This window comes from Opisthocomus hoazin, chromosome 6 (genome assembly GCF_030867145.1).
Source record: "Opisthocomus hoazin isolate bOpiHoa1 chromosome 6, bOpiHoa1.hap1, whole genome shotgun sequence".
In the NCBI taxonomy this organism is placed as follows: Eukaryota; Metazoa; Chordata; class Aves; order Opisthocomiformes; family Opisthocomidae; genus Opisthocomus; species Opisthocomus hoazin.
This window is the reverse complement of record NC_134419.1, coordinates 64,707,003-64,727,876: the sequence shown is the minus strand read 5'-3', so window position 1 is coordinate 64,727,876 and position 20,874 is coordinate 64,707,003. Positions and strand designations below refer to the sequence as shown.

At 62.8% G+C, this 20,874-nt stretch overlaps 1 protein-coding gene and 1 long non-coding RNA gene across 2 annotated transcripts in view; both read right to left on the bottom strand.

Moving 5' to 3' along the window:
* The window catches only part of KCNIP2 (potassium voltage-gated channel interacting protein 2), a 46,973-nt gene that overhangs the window by 5,582 nt on the left and 20,517 nt on the right, over positions 1-20,874 (bottom strand). The gene's annotated exons all lie outside the window — the stretch shown is intronic.
* Positions 608-20,705, bottom strand: LOC142361650 (uncharacterized). The gene is made up of 3 exons (XR_012764287.1): positions 20,585-20,705; positions 2,649-2,700; positions 608-692 (listed from the first exon to the last, which is right to left on the bottom strand). It is a non-coding gene; the product is annotated as an uncharacterized LOC142361650 (long non-coding RNA).

The window sequence follows — 20,874 nt, the reverse complement described above, 5'->3', positions numbered from 1 at the left end:
ACAAGAGGGGCTGTGGCCCCACAGCAAGTACCCCCCATCTGTGGGGCAGATCAGCCCCTGCCCCTCCATACTCACCTCTTCTCCCAGAGGGGATCAGCTCACACCACGGGGCAGGGGGAGACCCCAGCCAGGGGCTCAGACTCACCAAGGGGCCAAGCGCACCCAGTGCAGGGGGGGTAGGGGGCTCTGGGCAGCTCTGTGCTCACTCCCTGCTCAGCCCCTTTCACCCCCCCATCACAGCTCCATCTCCAAACCAACATTAAGTTTCAATCAACAATCCCCCAGCCCTTCAACGAGCACCAGGAGGGTCTCACCACCCTGAGCCAGCTCCAAAGCGGGTCTCACCACCATGCATCCTGTGGGAGCCGCTCCGAGGAGCTGGAGAGGGGGAAAACAGGCCTGGAAGCAGGCAAGGACAGAGGTGGGCGCAGACCCCATCGGCTTGGACCTCTCCAGGGCAGAACTGATCCTGACAGCCCCAAACCAGGGGCAGAGGAGCAGTGGAGGCATCCCCTTCCCGCGGGCAGGGCCAGGGCGGAGGGCAGGCAGCAGCACCGCCGGGACACACACACACAAAGGCAAGAAGAAGCACTTGCTTTCGCTGAGCGAGGGGATGGATTTGGGCCGGCAGCAGGGCAGCAGTTTGAGGAATCGCTGCTTCAGCGCTTTTTTAGTTTGGCCTGGCGGGTTGCCTGGAAGAAAGAAGGAGTCACCAAGCAGAAGAAGAGTTAACAGAGCAGCGGCCCCCGACCCGGCGGGCAGCAGGGTTGGGCACCCGGCGCAGGGCAAGCGGGGCCGGAGGCAGCACATGCAGCGCAGCGCAGGAGGAGCAGGAAGGCAAAGCCCAGCCCAGGCTCTGCTCGGCCTCTCTGCTTCATCCCAGGACAAACCCGGCACTGAGTTTTCCTCCTTGGGAAGGATGGGGATGGCAAAGAGGCAATCTTGCTGGGCTACTCACACTCAGCCCCTCTGCACCCCCCCATCGGAGCGTGCTGGGGTGCAGTGGAGACACCCAGCAGCCCAGAGACCCAGGAGACGGCGGGGCTGGACTCTGCCCTTTAGCTCCAAGGCCAAATACCCGCTCCCTGGGGACCCTCCCCTCCCTGCCGGGCTGCACAGGCTGGAGCCCAGGAAACAGCCTGCATCCGAGCCAGGGCATTGCATCCCCCCCAGGGCTCGGGCTGGGCTTGATCCTGCTGGCACCCAGCAGCTGAACACGAAGCATGCACCGAACCCAGCCATGCAGCCCAGACCGCAGCATGCACCCCCGCCCCAGCGTGGCACTGGGATCCGAGCCCGGGGCCCTGCTTTGGGACAGCCAGAAGGGGACAGGGCGCAGGGCTTTGCCTCGGCCAGGCTATGGGGCAGCGTGAGGGGCTCCCCACGTCAGCCTGGCCCACGGCCATCACTTCCAAGTGGCCCTGCATAAACTGCAGGTCCCTCCGCTGCTTAGACCTCCCTGCCACCCCCTGTTCCCCTATCTTGCACCCCAGGGGCTTTGCTCATCCCCATCTCTCCCAGCTGACACTGCCCCATGGCCACAGACCCGCTCCCTCCCTTCCCGCAGTGCCTCAAGCCAGCAAACTCAGTGCAGGACTAATGCTGCAGGCAGAGAGGGGAGAAAGAGGAGAGGATGAAGGCCATGCCGGGCTCCAGCCCCCAAAGGGAGGCACACAGTGGCACTGATGGGATGAAAGGTACAAAGTCCCTTTGGGGCTCTGCTGACACCGCGTTTGCTCCAAGCACCCTGGACACCTGCAAGCAGCAGGTCACAACACCTATGCATCCCAAGCCCTGGTTTTGGGTTGTTTCTCTATGGGGCTAACACGTGGGACTTCTCTGGCAGCTTTCTCAGCCTTGTTGGGCTGAGCTGAGCCCCAGGTGCTGGGGAAATGGTGCTGCGTGGTACCCAGCTCCAGGACAGGGACGTGGGTCTGCATCCAGCAGCCCCTGCTAGGCTGGTTGGTCCGAGTGCCCATAGGCAGGATGTGGGACCCTTTGAGCCCATGCCAAGGCAGCAGGCTGGAGCAGGCAGCTCCATCACTCTGGGGCAATGGAGAACAGCCCAGGAGGTCATTGTCCCAGCAGGATGTCACACAAAGCCACTCAGAGAGGGCAAGCTTGTCCCCAGGGAAGCAGCATCCACAACAGGGTGCCAGTGACATGCAAACACCTAGGGCTGCATGAGTGCACCCCTTGGCATTTGTCATGGGGCAACAGTGGCAAGGATGAGGGCCAGGATCCCAGCGCTGGCAGGACAGCACAGCCAGGCCCCTCTACTCTGGGGTTTGCGGGCAGTTGAGGAAAAAGGCTCTTTCCTTGCTAGAAGCAAGCACCAGTTGTGCATAAAATGATTTTGGCCCAGCTACTTTTCCAGGGCTTTAATTTGCAGAGGGAAAGGGAAATTGCACCTTTCAGCCTTCAGAGGATGCCCTGAGGCCAGGTCCCTCCCGCAGAGCTATGGGAGGGACCTGGGAGCTATGGGAACAGACCTGGGAGGCCGGAGCAGCCCCTTTGCCCAGGGGGAAGGGACTGGGTGGGCAGAGCAACACCCAACGCCGGGGTGATGGACTGGGGAGGGAGCAGGGCAGGAGGGAAACCACACAGCGAGAGAGATGCAACAGAGAGTAAACTGTGGTTGGACTCACAGGGGCAGCAGGTATAGGCACGTGCAGTAGGTCAGGTCGGGTGCAAGTTACACTTTAGTTTGTTATAAAGAAGGAAAAAGAAAAAAAAAAAAGAACATGGGCATTTTCTTAAGGAGGAAATCGAAGAGGGCCCGATTCCAGGGGCCCTGGGGCAGGGTAGGGAGCACGTTCAGCACATGCAGCTTAACAGGACAGAGGTGACCAGAGCTGGGGTTTTGCTGTCCTGGCTTTGGTGCGCCAAAGGATTCTGCTGGGAAGAACGTGCCATCCCCTCTCTCCCCCACCATCCATACCAGCAAGTCTGAGAGCTCTCTGGGCTCTCCTTCACTGGGAAACAGCTCTGCCCGAAGAAGGAGAGCGGAGCCTGGCCACATGCTGCTCCGCTGGGCCCAAGAGACATCCGCAGCACAAAGCCCTGTCCCTGCCAGCAACAGCTCCTTTTCCAGATGTCACTCTGCCCTCCACCCCTCTGCAAAAGCCATCAAGCATCTGGCGCAAAACAAGCCAACAGAAAGGACTGGCCATGTTTTATCTGCGGTGGGAGGTCTGCTGGGTTAGGTGGCTTGTCACTTCTCATGCACTACTCCACAGCTCATCAACGTCGAAACGCGTGCACACACGCACACAAACCGAGCCTCCATCCTTGGGCAGCACCAAAAGGGGAAGGGATTTCCCATCCACACCTCCACAGGCTGCTGGACACTGGCTCTGAAGGGGCCCACGGCAGGCAGACCCCTGACCCCAGCAGTGACCACCACAGGGATGGCCATGTACCACTTTGTACTGAGCCACCAGCAGCTGATGTGTCCTTGAGGGCTGGATCCAGCCAGTGCCGCCATGTCAGGGGGTTACACACTGCTGGGCTGACACCCCCCATCCCAGGGAGGGCCCCTGGGCTGCTCCATGGTATCCCCACAGAGAACGCAGGAGCTGGGGTCAGCCCAATCCATAACGACATCCCTGCCCTCCCCACAGAGCCACAGCCACCATCATGCTCCTGGTAACAGCTGGCTGGGGAGAGCAACCCAACCCCTCCACAGCACCCTCCTGCTAGAAAAGACACTACAATAACAAACCAACAAGCAGTGCCAAAACTCCCCCCTCACTCTCAGTCACCTCTCCATAAATGCACTACGATGAGTGGAAGATGTGCATCCCACCGTGGTGAGACCCACCCCCGGTGTCCCCAGCTCAGCACCTGGGCACAGTACCATTCCAGGATGGGAGCAGAGCACCAGCAGCCACAGGATGGGTGATGCAGCTCCCACAGCCCCTGCTTTGCCCCATGGGGCAACATCAGGGAAGCAGGGAGGTCAGGAGGAGCTGGTACCCCAGGTGTGATCTGCCCCAGCACCCTGCCCTAGGAGCAGGGTTTGGGCAGTGGAAGGCAGCTGGGCAAGGGGACCCTCTGCCTTTTCAGACAGCGTGGCTGGGAAGCAGGAGGGTGAACCCTAGCCAGAGTAGAGGGATGCGCCAGAAGAATGGGCAGGGCAGGCCAAGGGGAGCATGGGGAAGCGGTCAGTTCCCAGAACATGCTCTTTTCAGCAGAACAGCCTCCATCCCCTTCCAGGGCATCACCTTTTCCCAGGAGGCCAGAGGCACATCCCCAAGCTCCCCCTGCCAGGCCATGGTTCTGGGTCCATCTGGGCAGAGATGCTGAGCCCAGCTGCCCCTGCAACCTGTGGCTTGTGATCATGCCCATGCAGGGCTCCGCTCCGAGCAGGCTCTACTGGCCCCCAGCCCTGCTCCTCCTCCACAGTGCCCAACCTCAGGCAGTGCCATCTCCCAGTTCTCCAGGGTCTGCTCTGAAGGCTGACAGGAGGAAGAGACAGCGAGCTCCCCCAGCCACCCTAGGGTGGGGGTCAGGACGGGTCCCGCCAGCAGCAGCTCTGCAAATGACCCTCATCAGTCAGCAGTGACAGAGCCAAGTGTAAATGGGGCCAAGGTGCCTGCAGCAGCTGCTGGGGCCAGACGGTCATCCATTAGGGGAATGGAATCAGAGCTGGCATCTCCCGTAGCCAGGGACAGACAGAGTCCCTGTCCGGGGGGTGGGACAACGGCAGCCTCAGCCCAGACACTCAGAGCCAGCAGGGCTCAAGGAGCTGGGGGCAGCAAAGCTGCCACACAGGACCTCAGGTCATGGGACAGCAAAGACTCGGGACCAGGATGTTCCCCAGTGCCACGGAGGAGAGAGCAGCTCCTTGACCCTCATGCCGAGCAGGGCCCTAAGGGATATGGGGACATGAGCCAGAAAGGGCTGCAGAGCAGAGTGGGGCTCACAGCAGTGCTGTCCCCATTTCCATCCCCAGCCTGTGACAGTGCTCCCAGACAGCCTGGCTGTGCCCAGAGGAGATGCTAGCAGAACAGTAATTTCCCAGGCTACACCACATACAAAACATTGCAAGCAGGGAACAGGGCAGGTGCCAAAGTGCTGCAGAGCTCAGGGGCTCCCCAAATGGAACAGGTAAGGCTGCGGGACTGGGACAGCCATGTGTATCACCTTGCCGCAAAACCCATGCACAAGGACACATCCTGCCCTGTCCCCAACACCACCGCCATGGCAGGGACACCTCTGGCAGCAGGAACCAGCACATCCAAGGTTCCAGAGGAGCTACCCAAGAAATGCCCCAGCAGAGCAGCATCTCCTTTTGGCTGCAGGCAGCGTGACCTGCAAGAGAGCTGGTGCTCTGCATACCCATTACCCAGATGCCATCCATACCCGCCCCAGGAAGGCACAAGGATAAGGCCTGGGCATGCCTCAGCCACAGCCCAGCCAGACCCCAGGCAGCTCAGACAGAAGTGAGTTGAAAGCACCTCCTGGGCACAGCACCCTCTTCCCCTCCTTGTGTTCAGCCACTAATTGCTCCTCTGATCAGTCCTATCCGCACATCCTCCCATCACAGCTCCCATCCCCAGATCCGGCTTCCTAGGAGGATGCAATCTGCAGCCTCTTCATCTGGCAGCATCCCCAGCACCAGTCAGGAGGCAGAGGGGATGGGCGCGAACAAACCCCAGATCACACCGTGCAAAGTCTGTTGGCAGCCCTTGTCTGAGCCGACACTGCCCGTGGCACAGCCAAGGAAGGCAGCCAAAGCAGACAAGCCATCAGCGCCGTGCAGTTCTCAGCACTCCCGCCCTTGCCAGGCACAACCAACAGGTCGTGCATCCCTCGCTCTGACATGTTCTGGGTCCTCTTGCCCAGCCACATGCAGCCCTGTCCTCAGCACCCACCTGCCAATCCAGGGAGCTCAGCACCAATGGCAGCCCCTTCCTCCCCACCCTGGCACAGCCCCCCAGAGAGGGTGAAGGGGCTGGGTGCTCCCGCATTGTTTAGCCACGCTCCCCCCATAGCTGCCAGCTCCTGCAGCAGCGGGGAAAGCTTTCCCCTGCATTGTGCTGCACCCCACATCCGTCCCTCCCTGCCCCCAGCTCCTACCGCTCTCCCCAGCCCAAGTCACTCATGGCCCTTTTCTCCCCCCATCACCTGACAGAGCCCAGCCCTCTGCAGACCAATGCCCCCAGACTCCAACACCACAGATAGTCCCAGTCCCCCAGCACCCCACACATCCCTGCCCCTCAATGCCTCCAGACCCAGATATCCCCCACCCTAATTCTCCCAGACACCCCAACTCTCCAGCATCCTGCACCCCAATGCTTTACATCCCTATGTCCCCAGATACCCCAGCATCCCTGATACCCCTGCACCCCAGTGCCCCCCAAGCACCCCAACATTCCCAGAAAGCCCCACACCCCAACCCCCAGACACCCTCACTTCCCCAGCTCCCAACACCCTCGTGCTGCCAGACACCCTCCCACACCCTGATGCCCCCCCCAGATGCCCCAAAACACACTAATCCTTCCAAACCTCCCCCAAGCACCCTGCCCCTGGGACAGGAGGTGAGGAGCACCTCCACCACAACATCCTCATCCCATTGCAACCCCATCCCCGTCCCTATCCCCATCCCCGTCCCACCTCCCCTGGACAGATCGATGATGCCCAGGACATGGAGTAGCTTGAGGCTGGAGCAGAGCAGCAGGATGATGCCCACCGTTTGCAGCCCCTGCAGGTCCCAGTGTGCCCCAGCAACCGACATCCCCAGGCACGCAGCCCCAGCAGGCAGCTGGTCTGGCAGCAACAGACCCAGCAAGGGAGGAGAGGGGAGGGCAGGGGAGGAGAGACCTGCCTTGGCCCTCCCTCTTCCCGCCCCGGCACCCTCCGGGGTCCCTCGGGGCACCCAGGCTGCAGACGAGGGGAGAGCCCATGCATGTGCCCAAGGGACTTAAGGGCCAGCTCTCACCCCAGGTCCCCCAGGGCACCCCACTAAAGTCACCCTGCACCTACACAGCCTGGCACAGGCACCGCGCAGCCCTGGAAAGCCACGGAGGGGTGCAGAGCTGGGTGCGTGGAGGAGGCTCAGCTGCTCCCAACTCCCACCCCAACAGCAGCACATGGTGGCACCGACCCTGGCACCAAGCCGTGCACAGGGACCCTCGAGCTCATCGCTCACTGCTCCCCAGGACACTGCTGCCACCCAGCCCAGGGGCAGCCCTGCCCAGGACAGCCCCTCTGCCCCCTCCCAGACAACCAAACCTGGCCCCCCAGCAGTGCCCCCCACCTTGCATGTATCCACAGCATGGTATGAGGAGCTCCCTGCCTCAGAGCTCAGCCTCGTCCACTGATCACCTCCACGGACACCTGCCACCCTCACCTCTTCCCTTTTCACCTCCTGGGGGAACCTGTGCACCTCTTCGCACCAGCCAGTAAGTCACAGCAAGATCCATGGCACACGGAGGAGCCGCAGCTGGGGGCTGCTGGCCCTGGGTACCTTGCTTGCTGCTGGAGGGAAATGTGCCCCGTGCCACCCCAGGGTGCTGCCCGGAGGCAGGGCAGCACAGTGGGGTGGCCAGCCAGGGTGGGGGCTCCCTGCAGCCCACCCAAAGCCCTGCCTCGTGGGCAGCAGGGCAGAGACCCCAGCCTGGCGGCAGTCATTATCACAAAGTCTCTGAGCCAGATTTCTATGCATCTCTCACCTAAAAGTTGCTTCTGATCTGGCCACCTCCTGCTCCAGCAGCACAGCAAGTCCCAGGGCAGGCGCCCGTGGGGAACAAGACATTTCCTTGCGGCCCTGGGAGGGGATGGACCTCCTGCTGTCTGCACTCTGGGGCCCACAACCCCACAGAGCTCTGGCCAGGGCACCTCTATTCCCACCTATGCCCAGTCCCAGGGTCTCATCCTGCCCCTCGCAGGGGAGAGGTGAAGGAGACCCTGTTGACATCTCATGGCACCCTGCAGCCCAACACAGCCCTGTGGCAGAGAGCCCCAGGCCGTCTCCAAGCCAGCCCCTCCCACTGGACTGTAAGGCTTCATCCTCCAGCAGCAGAACAGGGCTGCAGAGCAGGGCTGTCCCAACAGGCTCCCTTGATCTCTAGCTTTACGGCTTTTTCTCCAGCCTGCAATTTTCTCACCTCTCTGTGGCTGAGCGATCTCCCTGCCCCTCCATCCACTGGCTCAGAGCCCGTCTCTGGGCAGGATGCAGCAGAGTGGGGTCCCCAGTCTGCGTCCAGCCGGGTCCCCTTGCTCTCCTCTCCAGGCAGAGCAGCAACAGAAAGAGTGAGCCAGGCCAGAGGGAATTGGGAGGGAAGCAATGTGAAAAGTGATTAACGTGAGGCCGGAGGGAGAAGAGATTCAACAAGCTAATTACGTCTGGCTGGGCTGAGCGGGACGTGACACCACGCAGTGGCAGAGTCGATGGGGTGTGCGCCGTGGGCACTGCAGTCCTCAGGGAGCTCGGTGCTGGGAGAGATGCTCAGCCCTGGCCCCAGCTGCAGTGGTCACAGCCAAGGGGACCCAGGACCAAGTCTCCCTCTTCCCCAGCTTCACCCTTTCTGTGCAGGATGAGACAGCTCAGCCCATCCTGTGCCCACGATGATGACCAGGGCTGATGTCCCTGGGTGTGGAGCACAGGGGAGATGTTCTACAGAGCGGAGCATAGGGTCCGCAGGAGACCTTCTTCTCCAAGACCCCAGTGCTGGCAGGATGCAGCCCAGCTACAGCATGCCTCAGCGTGTAAGGCTATTCCGGGATCCAAACCTGGAGCCTGGCCATGAGTACCATACACCTCTCCCCCTTCCCCTCCTGCTTTGCAAGCCCTCACCATGAGCCAGCAGCTCTCTCCTGATTCAGCCACCAGACCCTGCCCAGCCCTAGAGCCAGCTGAAAAACCTCCCAGCCCTCAGGAAAGAACAGGCAAGGGTTAAACCCGCAGAACATGGGGAAACCCTGGTGTACCCCAACCCAGGGGATCCCAGACTTCAACCTGGATCACTCACAGCTGTCCCATGCAGGATTTCAGTGCTCCAAGATCTACCACACCCACAGCCAGCTCTCTTTGACATCTCAGATCTGTCAAACCGACCAGGCTGGATGGTGCCCTCACCCCGGGGACCCCTGGGACTGCGCCCCGAAGGGCCAGTCCCTCCTTCATCCAAGACGCTGCCCTCCTGCCAAAGGCATTCTTGGAAAGCAGGAGTAAAGCAGAGCTTGGCACGGGGCATCGCTCTCGCCAGCGCCGCAGGGATGCTCATTTTCTCCCCTCTCCAGAGGGACCCTCGCCCCGAGACGCCCCTGGGAGGTGGCCATGCTGCTTGCTGCCCCCACCCTCCTGCCTGGCATCCTTTAGGGTGCTGGTGGCACCCAGGCAGGCTGCTGCTGCTTCCTCCCATTCCTCCCCAAACTCTGGAGGGGTTTGGCCTTCTCCCCAGCTCCGCATCCCCCTCCAAATCCTCAGCTCTGGGGCAGCAGCAGCCCCCCAAGGAAGGCAGGAGCCAGCACACCCCGCGCTGGGGACCCTCCAAGACACCCCCGATCCTGCCTGCCCCACACACAGGCCCTGACCTGTCTGGGGCAGGGACAGCCCTGGGCAGGCACCAATTATCCTGCCGATAGCAATCTGCAGCTTCATCTAATACCCATCTGAGGCCGGGCTACATGGGTGGCTCTCCCACCTTCTACCTCCTGCCCACCCCTCCTCCCAGACAGGACCGATTGCTCTGCACTGAATTATTGATGCTGCACTTCAGCAGCCAAAATCAATAGCGCTTCTCTTCGCTTGTGCCCTCCCGAGCGTTTGGCTGCAGCGGGCTCTTGGCAGGGGGCTGGGAGCCCCTCAGGCATCTCAGCAGCATGCAGGTGGCTCTGCCGGGAGACGTTCAGGGGTGGGGACAGCCACGGTGGCACAGGGCAGTGGTGGAGTGACATGGCCCATCAGTGATTAACCAGCTGGTAAACAATGCCAGCTCCGGCATCGATTGCCCCTGAAGGTCCTGGAACACAGCACACCCATGGGAGATGCTCCACCACTGCTGCCAGGCAGCAGCTCTGGCCACACCACCAGTGCTACACAGGATCCGAGGGGGGACAGTGCCAAGGGTGAGGGGGTGCAGACAACCAGCTCTCCCACCCAAACCCTTGCTCAGAGCATCGCCAGCTCCAACTGAAGGACAGGTTGCCTGGGGCCTCGCCCAGCTGAGTTTGGGAACCCACTAAGCCTCGAGTTCCCTGCATCATCCCACTCCCCTCCGCAGTCCTCCAGGGACAGATGGGGTCTCACTGCAAGATGCTCCCATCAAACCCTTCTCCAGGGCTAGGGCATTTTTCCAGTCTCCTCTGGAGATGCTCCATTCCCAGCCCATCACCACAGCAGCACGACACCTCCCAGCACAGCCCATCCCCAGGACACCACCAGCATGGCCTGGGCAGAGACAGCTGCAGGCAGGGGACCGGCAGGGAGAGCACAGGGCGGCAGCCGGGGCAGGGGAAGCACGGCAGGCAGTATGGATGGCTCTGGAGCGGGTGTCGGGGCCCCGTGTCCATTAGCCGACCTGAGCCATTAGTGTACGGTTTCAGGCTCTTTGTGGTCCCTGGGCTGTCGCTGCCGGCCCAGGCACAGCTTGTAAACAACCCGCAGAAGGGACTCAGCATTTCTGAGCCCCAGACACTGCCTGGGACCTTCCTCAAAGAGCAAAGTCTCCTGCCTGCTGCCTCCTGAGCCGAGGTGGGGGGTGACCCACACAGCAGCATCTCACCCCCATCCCAACATGAGGCCACTCACCCACAGGACTCCCAGTACAGTATCCAGGGCTCAGCTCAACCTCAACCAATTTTTGCCCGTTAAGCAACATGTTTCCCCCTTCTCCGGGCACCTTTTGGTGATGTGAGCGATTGCTGCCAATCTGGAGCCCCTGGGTCCCACTCTCACTGCCACAGCTGGGGTGAATCTCCAGCCAGGCCAGAGGGACCCACAGCTCCCCAGCATCAGAACACGGGTGGAGGGGGACAGGGCAGGCTGTGCCTCCCCACAATGCACGGTGCCACCATATCTTTCTAGGGATGAGAGAGGACTGGTGGCAAGGCATGGCATGGCATGGCATGTCCTTCATGGGAGACAGACATGTCACTGTCCGTCCCAGTCCCCTCTGGAGGGGTGCCAGCTGACAGGAACAAGGCTGGATGCAGGACACCCCATCTCCAACCTCCCTCAGAGCAAAGTCACCTGCAGGGGGACAAGGAGTGTGCCCCAGGGGATGGAGGAGTATGGCCCAGGCAAGGAGCAGCCACATAAGCCAAGGGGTGGCCCCTGCCTTGTCCTGTGCCCATCAGCAGGGTTGATGCCGGGCTGGGGGGCTCTCCGCCTCCCCCCTCCCCACCACAGCTGGAAGCCAGCATGCTGCAGGGCAACCGCAATCCATGCCACCAACTTTGGTCCAAAGCTTCGGGCAGCTGCATGGGGAAGCAAAAGCCCAGGGAAGGCGGGAAAGCAGGGTCTGGGGGAGGCACCCCCCAGATCACCAGCAGAGCTGGGGAGGACAGGTCCAATCTGGGCCCAGCATGACACCTCCCCTGCCCATGCCTGGCAGCTGGCTCAGCCCCTGCCTCAGTTTCCCTCCTAGCACGATCCACCGAGGAGCGCTGCTGCTGGAGCACGGGGACAAAGCAAGCAGCTAAGCAGCAACGAAAGCCTCAGCCACCATGCTTTCCTGTCCTGCAAGCAGGTTCACAGGGCCAGAGGGAGAGATGCCTCCGTCTGCCCCCTCCCTGCCCACCCCCAGGCACAGCCAACCTGTGGGTCCAGCCCAGGCGTGCTGCCCAGGGGTGCCCTGGCACTGTTCCTGCCAGTGTTTGCCACCACACCCAGCCTGTGAGAGAGCCAGCACTGCAAAACCAGAGCGGATCATCCCGGGGCACCAGTGGACCAGGCAAACCGCCTGTCACCCCCTCACCCTGTGTGTGCCACGATGCCCGGGGCCGGGCAGGCTGCAGCACCCTTCAGATGAGTGTCTGCAGGCATGGGCGGGGGCTGGGCAGGGCTGGGGGGACCTTTCACACAACCATCACCCCTGGGAGTCCAGGGAGCACCCGGCCAAGCAGTCCTGACCCCTCTCCCACCACACACACCATCCCCTGGGCAGATCTGGGCTCCACCGAACGTGCCCCACACACCCCACTCAGCACCTTGCATGGCCCCCCTCAAGGTGGGCAGCACCCTCTGTGACCCCCCCACTCCCCAAGGGCCATGCGGGGTCTCTGGGGAGAGCCAGGAGCAGGGAGGGCAGCAGGGACCCATCCTGCCCAGGTCCGGCTGCTCTGCCGGCTGGTGCTGAGTCTGACCCCTCGTGCACGCTGTTCAGGGTGAGGTGACCACAGACCCTGGGGACACCGTGCTCCTGTAGACGTGCTGGAAAACACGCTGGTGCCCACCTGCATGCTCACACCCAGCCCACAGCACCCCAGCACACACCAAAGTCACCACCGCGCAGCAGCCGCCCTGCCAGCCCTGTCCCCTCCCCATGTCCCCAGCCACTGGGACCTTGTATGGAGCAGGCAGGACAGGTCCTCGCACCAGGAACCCTCTGCTCGCCCCTACGAGCAGCAGATGGACGCCATATCCCAGGACTCTCCCGCGGATGCAGCAGCCTCAGAGCATCCTTGGGTGCAGCTCCGGACACCCACTGGCTGCCCCCCATGTCCCCGGAGGAGCCAGCACCACCCGCGCCCGTTACCTTCCAAGGACACGGGCTCGAAGAGGCCAAATTGCTCCAGCACCTTGACGAAGAGGACCAAGACCACCAGCACTGCGATCATCTCGAGGCCTTCCAGGTTCATGGTGGGGGTGTCTCATGGCCCCACACCCTCCCACCCCCTCCCCACCGCTGTCCTGGAGCCCCCTCACCCCAGCGCTGTGGCCATTGGACCAGGCATCCCCAGGGACCCCTGCCGCTGTCCCCGAGGGGGAACTGGCTGTCACCCCTCTACTCGGGGGCACCACATCAGCGGTGGGCGAGCAAGGGGTCAGGTCCAGGAGCTGACGGCTGAGAGCCCAAGCGGAGCAGGGCCGTGCCCGTGAGTAAGAGCAGAGAGAAGCCAAGCGGAGGGAGGCGGGGGGGGGGGGGGGGTGGCAGGGATGGAGGGGCCGGGGGGGGGGGAAGGAGGCATGCCCTCCCATTCCAATGACACCACCTCCATCGATTTGCTTAATGCAGTTGCTAAGGAAACGGGCCACAGATATTAAAAGGCACTCGGTTCCCATGGGGGATGGACACGGGGAGGGGACAGGACGCTGGGCACTGGCTAAACATCCAGGATGGGGATGACTCAGACTTGTCCTCTGTGCCCCACACAGACGCCTGGCCCACAGGGACCACCATGGCTGAGCACCCTAAGGTCCCCACACTCCTCTCCTGGGGAGGGGCTGGGGCAACAGGTCCAGCTGCTCCATTTGCATGCAGGCAGATGGGTCCGGCTGTCTCACCGGGAGAGCCAAGGGGAGACGGGGAGCAGGGCTGGGGGAACGGGCTGGGAGTGGGGGCTGCGACGTAGGATCCCCGAGACACTGCCAAACCCACAGGCAGAGCAGCAACAGGCAGGAGAGGAGGGGATGCAGGGGCTGGGAACCCTGACAGACCAAGTGACCCAGCCAAGGTCACGCAGCAGCTGGAGGTGGAGAGCGAACCCAGGCATCGGCGTGCCTCGAGCACACATCCACACACAGCCAACGGGGCTATATTTAGCTCCTGCTTTTTTTAACAACATCCCATCCCTTGCCTGGCTGCTCAATCACAGGCCACAGGGACAACCGGGGAGCCAGGTGTCCACTGGTCCCTGCCCCATCCCCAGGGCTTAGCACCCCTTGGGGCACACGGCTTCCCCCGGGGACGCTGCTGGCACTGCCCATCCCCCGGTGGACAAATCACACATGGGGCATGAAGCAAGACCAGTCCCAGCTCCAGCACTGGTGTGGCAGGTAGGGAGCAGGGCTGCCTCCATGCCACAGCTGCTCCCCACCCTGCTTCGTCCCCACCAGGAGCAAGGCTGGCAGCCCCAGGTACATGTGGGGTGGCCATGCCCAGGCTATGGCGCAGACCCCCTGCCCCGTTCTAGGGCCCTCCTGCCCCCACAAAGGGCCCTGCAGGTGGGACCGGGACAGAAAGCCCCTTTTCCTCCCTGTTGTTTTTGTGCCAGGGGGAAATATGTCACCGGGTGAAGAAACATCACCCTGCGCAGGGGGAAGGGGATGGCAGAGGTTCTGGCGGATGCTGACAAGACCTCCCAGCAGGGCTGCCCCACACCCGCCCCCCAGGACCCCCACCCTGTTCCCCATTCCCAGCCCAGGAGGCTGCAGGTTTGTCCCCTGACAGGTGATGGAGAGGGTTGATGGCTCAGTCCCAGGTCACAGCATGGCCTGGGCTATCTAGCGGCTCTGTGCCACCACCTTGGGCATCTCCTGCCTGCCTGGGGCACGTTCCCAAGGCTCTGACGCCAGCAGAAGATGCCAGCCATGCATCAGAGCCGGCTTGGGGAGAGAGATGAAAGTCCTCCCCGGGGAAACATCCCTCAGGCTGGAAGTTTTCAGACCTGACATTTCCTTTTCTTGGAAAGAGGTGAGTTTCCAGGCACTGAGCCTGGATTTCACCCGGCTGGTTCCCGGCTTTGCCCCTGCTCCGAGCCAGTCCCTTTGGGGACAGGGTGGCGCAGGCCTGTTGCACTCTCAGAGGAAGTTTCCCCCTGATGTCAACTGCATTTTAAAAGCCATTTTTCTTGCTGAGCCCTGCTTGCAGCCCATCCTCTCCTCCAGCTGCTCCCGGGGCCGATGCCTGCCCTGCATGTTATGGGGCTATTTATGCAACCTGGTTTTGGCCAGAAACAGCAGTAGAGGAGCCCTTCCGGCCTGAGCCAGGACTTGTCCCAGCAAAGAGGTTTTGGGGCAGCTCCTCTGCAAAGTGAAGCTGCTCAGCCCACGTGAGCAGACCGCCGTCGGCCCCTCGCACGTCTCTGCCGGTGTCGTGGGATGCTGGGGCCGAAGGGCGCAGTGGCAGGTCAGCCATCAAGCGACAGCGTCCCCGCCTGCCCTCGTGCCCGTCCCGTGCCAGCCAGCCTCCCCAGCAGAGCAGCAATAAATCACCCCCCCGCCACCATGCCAGGATTACTCATTTCCGTGCTGGAGCCATTAATAAAAGCCCTCCGCTGTTCGCTGCAGCATGACACAGGATCCCACCAGGACCGGCACAGGCACCCAGCGCCAGTCTCACGTCCCGAGTGCCACACACCGCACCAGAGCCCCCCTCCCAGCACCCCCAAACTCACCACAGTTGGTCACCCAGAGCACATCCCCTCCCACTGAGGGCAGCCCCAGACGGGCTGCGGGGTGTTTTAGGGGATCATCCCTTCGGCTCACCCATGTCTGCGGAGATGCTCCTCCATCTGGAGCTGCCCCGAGGATGGAGGAGACACACAGGACCACACAAGGGGTTTCGCCCATGGAGCCAGACCTGCAGCCACCTGCAAGGGATGCTTGAAGAGCCAGCCAAAACATACACACCCTGCCAGAAGTGAGACAGGGCTTTGCCCCCCAACTCACCAAGAGGCATCACTCCTAGGGGTGGCTCCTCACCCCTGCAGCCAGCCAGCGTTTGGCCAGGCTGTGGGAAGAGCCAGAAGACCCTGGCTCAGCTGTGCAGGGAGAGGTCACAGAGATAGATGGAGAAACGCACGACCCGGTCAGGAGAGGCACTGCACGTCCTCAGACGTGCGGTGCCGGTGCCACCACTCCTGCCCCGCTCCCTGCCTTGGGGATCTCACCCTGCAAAGCCCCCGGCACGTACATCCCACTGCAGCAGGGCTCAGAGAGATCCTTCATCCGGGAAACCGGGACCCCCACCACATCCCAGAGCTCCTGAACACACCAGCTGAGCAGCAAAGATGTAGGTCATGCCCAAAGGGACCAACAGCCCCAAAATGCAGGTTGAGGCCCCAGCATTGGCATGGGGCACCCCCGAGAGAGCGCAAGGCACCAGGGAGCCTGTCTGCATCCGTGTCCCGCAGCAAGGGGCATCGGTACCCAGGGGTCGGCAGCACGGCAGAGCCGGATGCCCCCGGAGCAGCCCTGGGCACCCCTGGAGCAGCCCTGGGCACCACTGGCTTGGCCGTGGCTGCCACCGGCTGCTCTCACACGCAGAGGTACAGGACTGGGACCAGGAGGAGCAAATAAAGTGACTGAGGATGAGAATGAGATACACCAGAGAGGCAGAAGGCGAGGGTCCTCAATCCCCCTCTCCCACACCAAGCGCCCATCTCGCCTCACCACCTGGCTTGTGGAAGGGAACAGGCCAGGCCAGCATCACCCTGTCCCCCCGTGTCCCCAACCCCATACCTTCAATGCCGCTGATGATTTTGAAGCAGCGGGTGGTGAACCAATAGGAGATGAGGAGGAGGATGGCAATCAGGGAGGCATAGAGCAGGCTGTCGTTGTGCAGGGATGTCCTCTCCATGGCTCCATCCCCTGTGCCCGCTCGCGCCCCCCGCCCAGCCCCGCCACGCTATCTGGGACAGCCCTGTCCCCGCAGTCCCCCGCCACACCGGGCAGGGAGGCGGGGGGCTGCATGGGCAGGCACGCAGGTAATTGGGAGCGGCGTGTGAGAGCCAGGCTCCCAAACCAATTACCTTAATTGTGCTCAAGCAGCACATGGCAAACAGTTAAAAATAACCCTCCCAGCCCAGGGGGAGAGAGTGGCACTGTCAGCCAGGAGAAGGAAGCAGGGGGCAGAGCACAGATGGGGCTCGCTACACGTGTGGCTGAGTCTCCGTGCTGCTGGGCCAGCAAGGCATTGCCGCAGCCCGAGGGCTGCTCTGAGCTCACCGGTGACCCCTGGACCCTCAGGGCTCAGCCCCTCGCTGCCACCCCACAGGAGGAGCTGGGAGTCCTGGAAACTGGGCTCCCCAGGGAACGATGCTGCAGCCCAGGATTGGCAGATGCCAGGATCCCCGCTGGGATGCCTGCGCCCGTCCTTGCTCCAGACACCGGGCCTCGGAGGAAGGCATCTCCACAGCCCTGCCGGCCCAGAGAGCTGGGTCTGGCAGAGAGGTGCTGGCATCTTGTCCCCTGCACCCCACCACAGCACCTCCCTCCCCGGGGAAGCCCAGGATCAGCCTCTCCTTTTCTCAGCTTGGAGCCAGAGCCAGCCTGGTTGCTGCTCTGCAACACCAGGGGCACTCAGGCAGTGCCACTGTGAATTTGGGGCAGTCACTGGCAGACCCCAAACCCGACGGGATTAGCTGCATCCATGCCTGAGACACCCCTGGTCCCTGGACCAAGCTTGGGCCCACTGGCCACCCCATGGGGCACCTGGCTGGGGAAGATGCTGGACCCAAGTGTCTCACCCCGACACCTCTTGCATATAAGACGTCCCATCCCCACCCCTGCAGCTACAGCCAGGAGACGTGACCACCCAGGCATGGGGTGAGGAGCACAGTGTCACCCCAGCTGTGCCCCTTTCAGGGTGCAGAATCCAGGTGTCTGGGTCTGTCCCCCCTTCCCTTCTCTCTCCCCCAAGACCAGCTGAGCATCCACTGGTGACACAGGACAGGGTGGTGAAGCAGCCCTGGCACACGCCCAGAGCTCTGCTGGGTCGGGCAGCAGGCCCTGGAACGCTGCCTCAGGCACAGCTGGGGCAGGACGGGCAGCCCAGGCTGGTACCGAGTCCATGCCACCTGTCCCTCTCTGGGATGTGACAATAACAGCTGTGAAGCATCCCCCACCCAGCCACCCCCACCCCGACTCTCCGGTGCTGCCGGCAGCACAGCCCTGCCACCCAGCTAAAATTAACCACCCTACCAGCGACCCGCTGGGTATAAATAGAAGTGCCCAGGAGCAGGGCTTCTTGCACAGAAAGCAGCTCCGTGCACACAGCGCACCACGGGCAACACCCAGAGCCATCAGCTATCCAGGTGGCTGGTCCCTGTCCCCATCCTTCCAGCACCGCCAGCGGCTGGGCACGGGGGACTGTCCCCCGCTGCGGGACAGGAGGGGATGGGGAGGGAGTGGGGCAGTCGCCCATCGCCAAGGGAGCCATCTCTTTGGGAGGGGACCACGCGCCTTGAGCACGGCCAGGCTCTTCCCTGCATGGGAGCCACCTCTGTGGCTACCCCTAGGGTGCTCCTAGCCCAGTGCCGCAGGGTGCTAGGGCACTACCCCCCCCAAAATGTGCCATGGGACCAGATGGGCCACAGCAGAGGTGATGGCCCCCAGGGCACAGCTGGGCAGCAGCACTCCCTTGGGTGCTGCTGACACCCCCGGGGGGGGCCAGCCTGATGGATAGGAGCCTCTCTTTTTTTTTGGTTCTCGGGGCCATCATCCATTAGGGAGAGTTAAATTTAGGTTACAGCTGATCCCTTATTACCTTGCTGCTAATCAGAGCACGAGCAGATTATTAATAAGCACATTAAAATATTGGCGAAACGCTATTTTTGGGAGGTGAAGTCACAGTTTTAATCTGGTTAATTGATTGAGTCATTTCTCTTTTCCCCCATCAGCGACCCGTCCTTGGCTGGCTCCCCAGGGCACCCAGCTGGGAGGGTACCTCACCCCGGGGCCCCTCTGTCTGGGCACCCCCGCAGTGAGCTCTGTGGGACCTCCTTTGCCTCTACTGGGAGGGCAGAGGGTCTTGTTGCCCCCCAAAAGGGGCCAATGGGGGAGGATAGAGGCTGGGCAGGGGACAGCATGTGGGTGACTGGAGCAGTGGCTGGGGAGGAGGGGATGCTGCAGAGGGGAGAAGGCTGTGCAAGCCCCACATCCCACTCCCAGCCAAAAGCTCCAAGCCTTAAGGGGGCACAGATCTGCCTGGCTCTGAGTTTCACCCCACTTTGGCCTCTCCCACAGCTCGAACGGACACTGAGAAATGGGTGAGTGGTGCTAGCTGGCACCCCCCTGCCAGCCCTGCTCTCCGCATCCATCCCAGCTCCACGCAGCACGGCCACCTTGCACACCCCAGCAGGGCTGCGGGGACAGGACAGGGCTGAGCCCTTGGCTGCTCGGCACTGCACACAGCCATCCCAGAGACCCGGCCCTGGCGGGACACCCACTACAGCCCCAAGCCCACAGTGCCCAGCTGAGAAGCTGACACCACTGGGATAAGGACCTACAGGACATCCTCGCACATGGTGGGGACGGGAGCACCCCGAGATCCCCTTCCTGCTCCATTCCATCCCCTGCAGCTCTGCCCCTTGCACCCGGGGCTGGACTCAGCTGACTCATCCTCTGCCCTCTCCGCTCCGGGCTATTTGGCTGGTGCCCGCTGGAGCCAGCTAGAGGGGACAGACCCGGTGCTGCCTGCGGGCACATCCAGCCCCCAGAGCCTGGCACGCCGCTCCGCCAGGCCCACGCTTACCCTGGCACCTCTTCCCCTACTGACATGTTGTGGGCTGGCGTGGAGCCCTGAAGGGCCCACGGGGCTGCGAAGCGATGGGAAATGTCCATGGGGAGAGTTTCCCGGGGCCAGGCGACCCTCCATCGCAGAGCTTGGGTCTCTGCGGGCAGGGAGGTGGCATGGCAGCTGGGCACGGCTCACAGGGCGGATACTGCTCCCGTGTCCCAGCCCCCAGCGCTGTGCCAAGAGCACCCTCAGCGTGCCCCCACCATACACTGGCCCCAGGGACAGGCACAGGCTGGGGAGACTCAGGGCTCCCCCCAGGTGAGGAGGGGACAGAATCTGGGAGGATTTTTCCGGGCAGGCTGGGTCCTGGCGAAGGCGGTGCAAGTCCCAGCCCCGCTCCAAGGTGTGACGCTGCCACGTTGGCCCAACAAGGCCTTCCCCGCACTCCCGGCACGGCGCATCCCTCCCCAGCACCATTGTGGCCCAGGGTGGCAGCCCGGGGGGTCCCTGGTGGGGCAGGCCATGGGGAGGACAACTTGGCCCAGGCACGGGGACGGCAGCAGGAGCTGGGCACCCAGGGTCCCAGCACACACAGGCACATGACGACCTCCCGGAGATGTGCCCATTGGGGTCAGGATGTGGCTCTGGGCTCACATCCAGAAGAGGGGGTCCTGGCCAGCTGGCTGGGCTGCACAAGGGCTGGCAGGGGGATGCGGGTCCTGCCACGCCTGTGACAGCGAACTGAGGAGCACAGAGCATGCAGCACTGTCCCCAGGACCAGGCAGCACCCCAGGATATGAGTACGGGTGGATGCAGGCACCAGGGTGTGTCCTTGCCCCAGCCCATGGGCACACCCAGGGCTTCTCCAGCCGGATGGATGGAGGGCGCAGCCCCATCCTCGGAGGCAGCAGATGCCTGGCATGAAAGGGATGGGTCAGCCCAGCTGCGATTCATCTCCACAAGAGTTTTCTCACCACACCACTTCCCCCCTCCCCCAGTAAAACATTTCCGTCACCCCAGGTCCACAGGGGACCTTCATGGGCTCTCACTGCCTCCCGTGAGCACCTTCAGCTTTGCCCCACACGGCGCCTGGTACAACTCCTCCGTCTGGGGCTGAATCGCTCAGCACCTAAACAGAATTTCCCCCCCTCCCCAAATAACCCCACAGAGTCCACCAGACAGCAACCCCCTCCCACAGAACAGTCCCCGTGCCCCCCCAGGGCAGCACCTACCTTGGGTGAGGGTCCCGGTGACAAACTGGTAGAAGAAGTGGATCACCCGGCCCAGCTGCCTCTTGCAGCGCTGCTGGCAGTGGCTCATGGCTCCAGCTCGCAGCGCTGGGCAAGGCACCCGGTCGCACCCCCTCCGGGCCGCCGAACAGCCCCCCAGCTCCTCCGAGCAGCCCGCGATGCCCGGGGGGAGGACAGAGCCTTCCGTGCCCCAAGCGAGCCCGCGGGCATCGGCGGCAGGTCCAGCCCGGCGGAGCGGGCACCGGCAGCGCCCGGCAGCCGCCAGCCCCGGC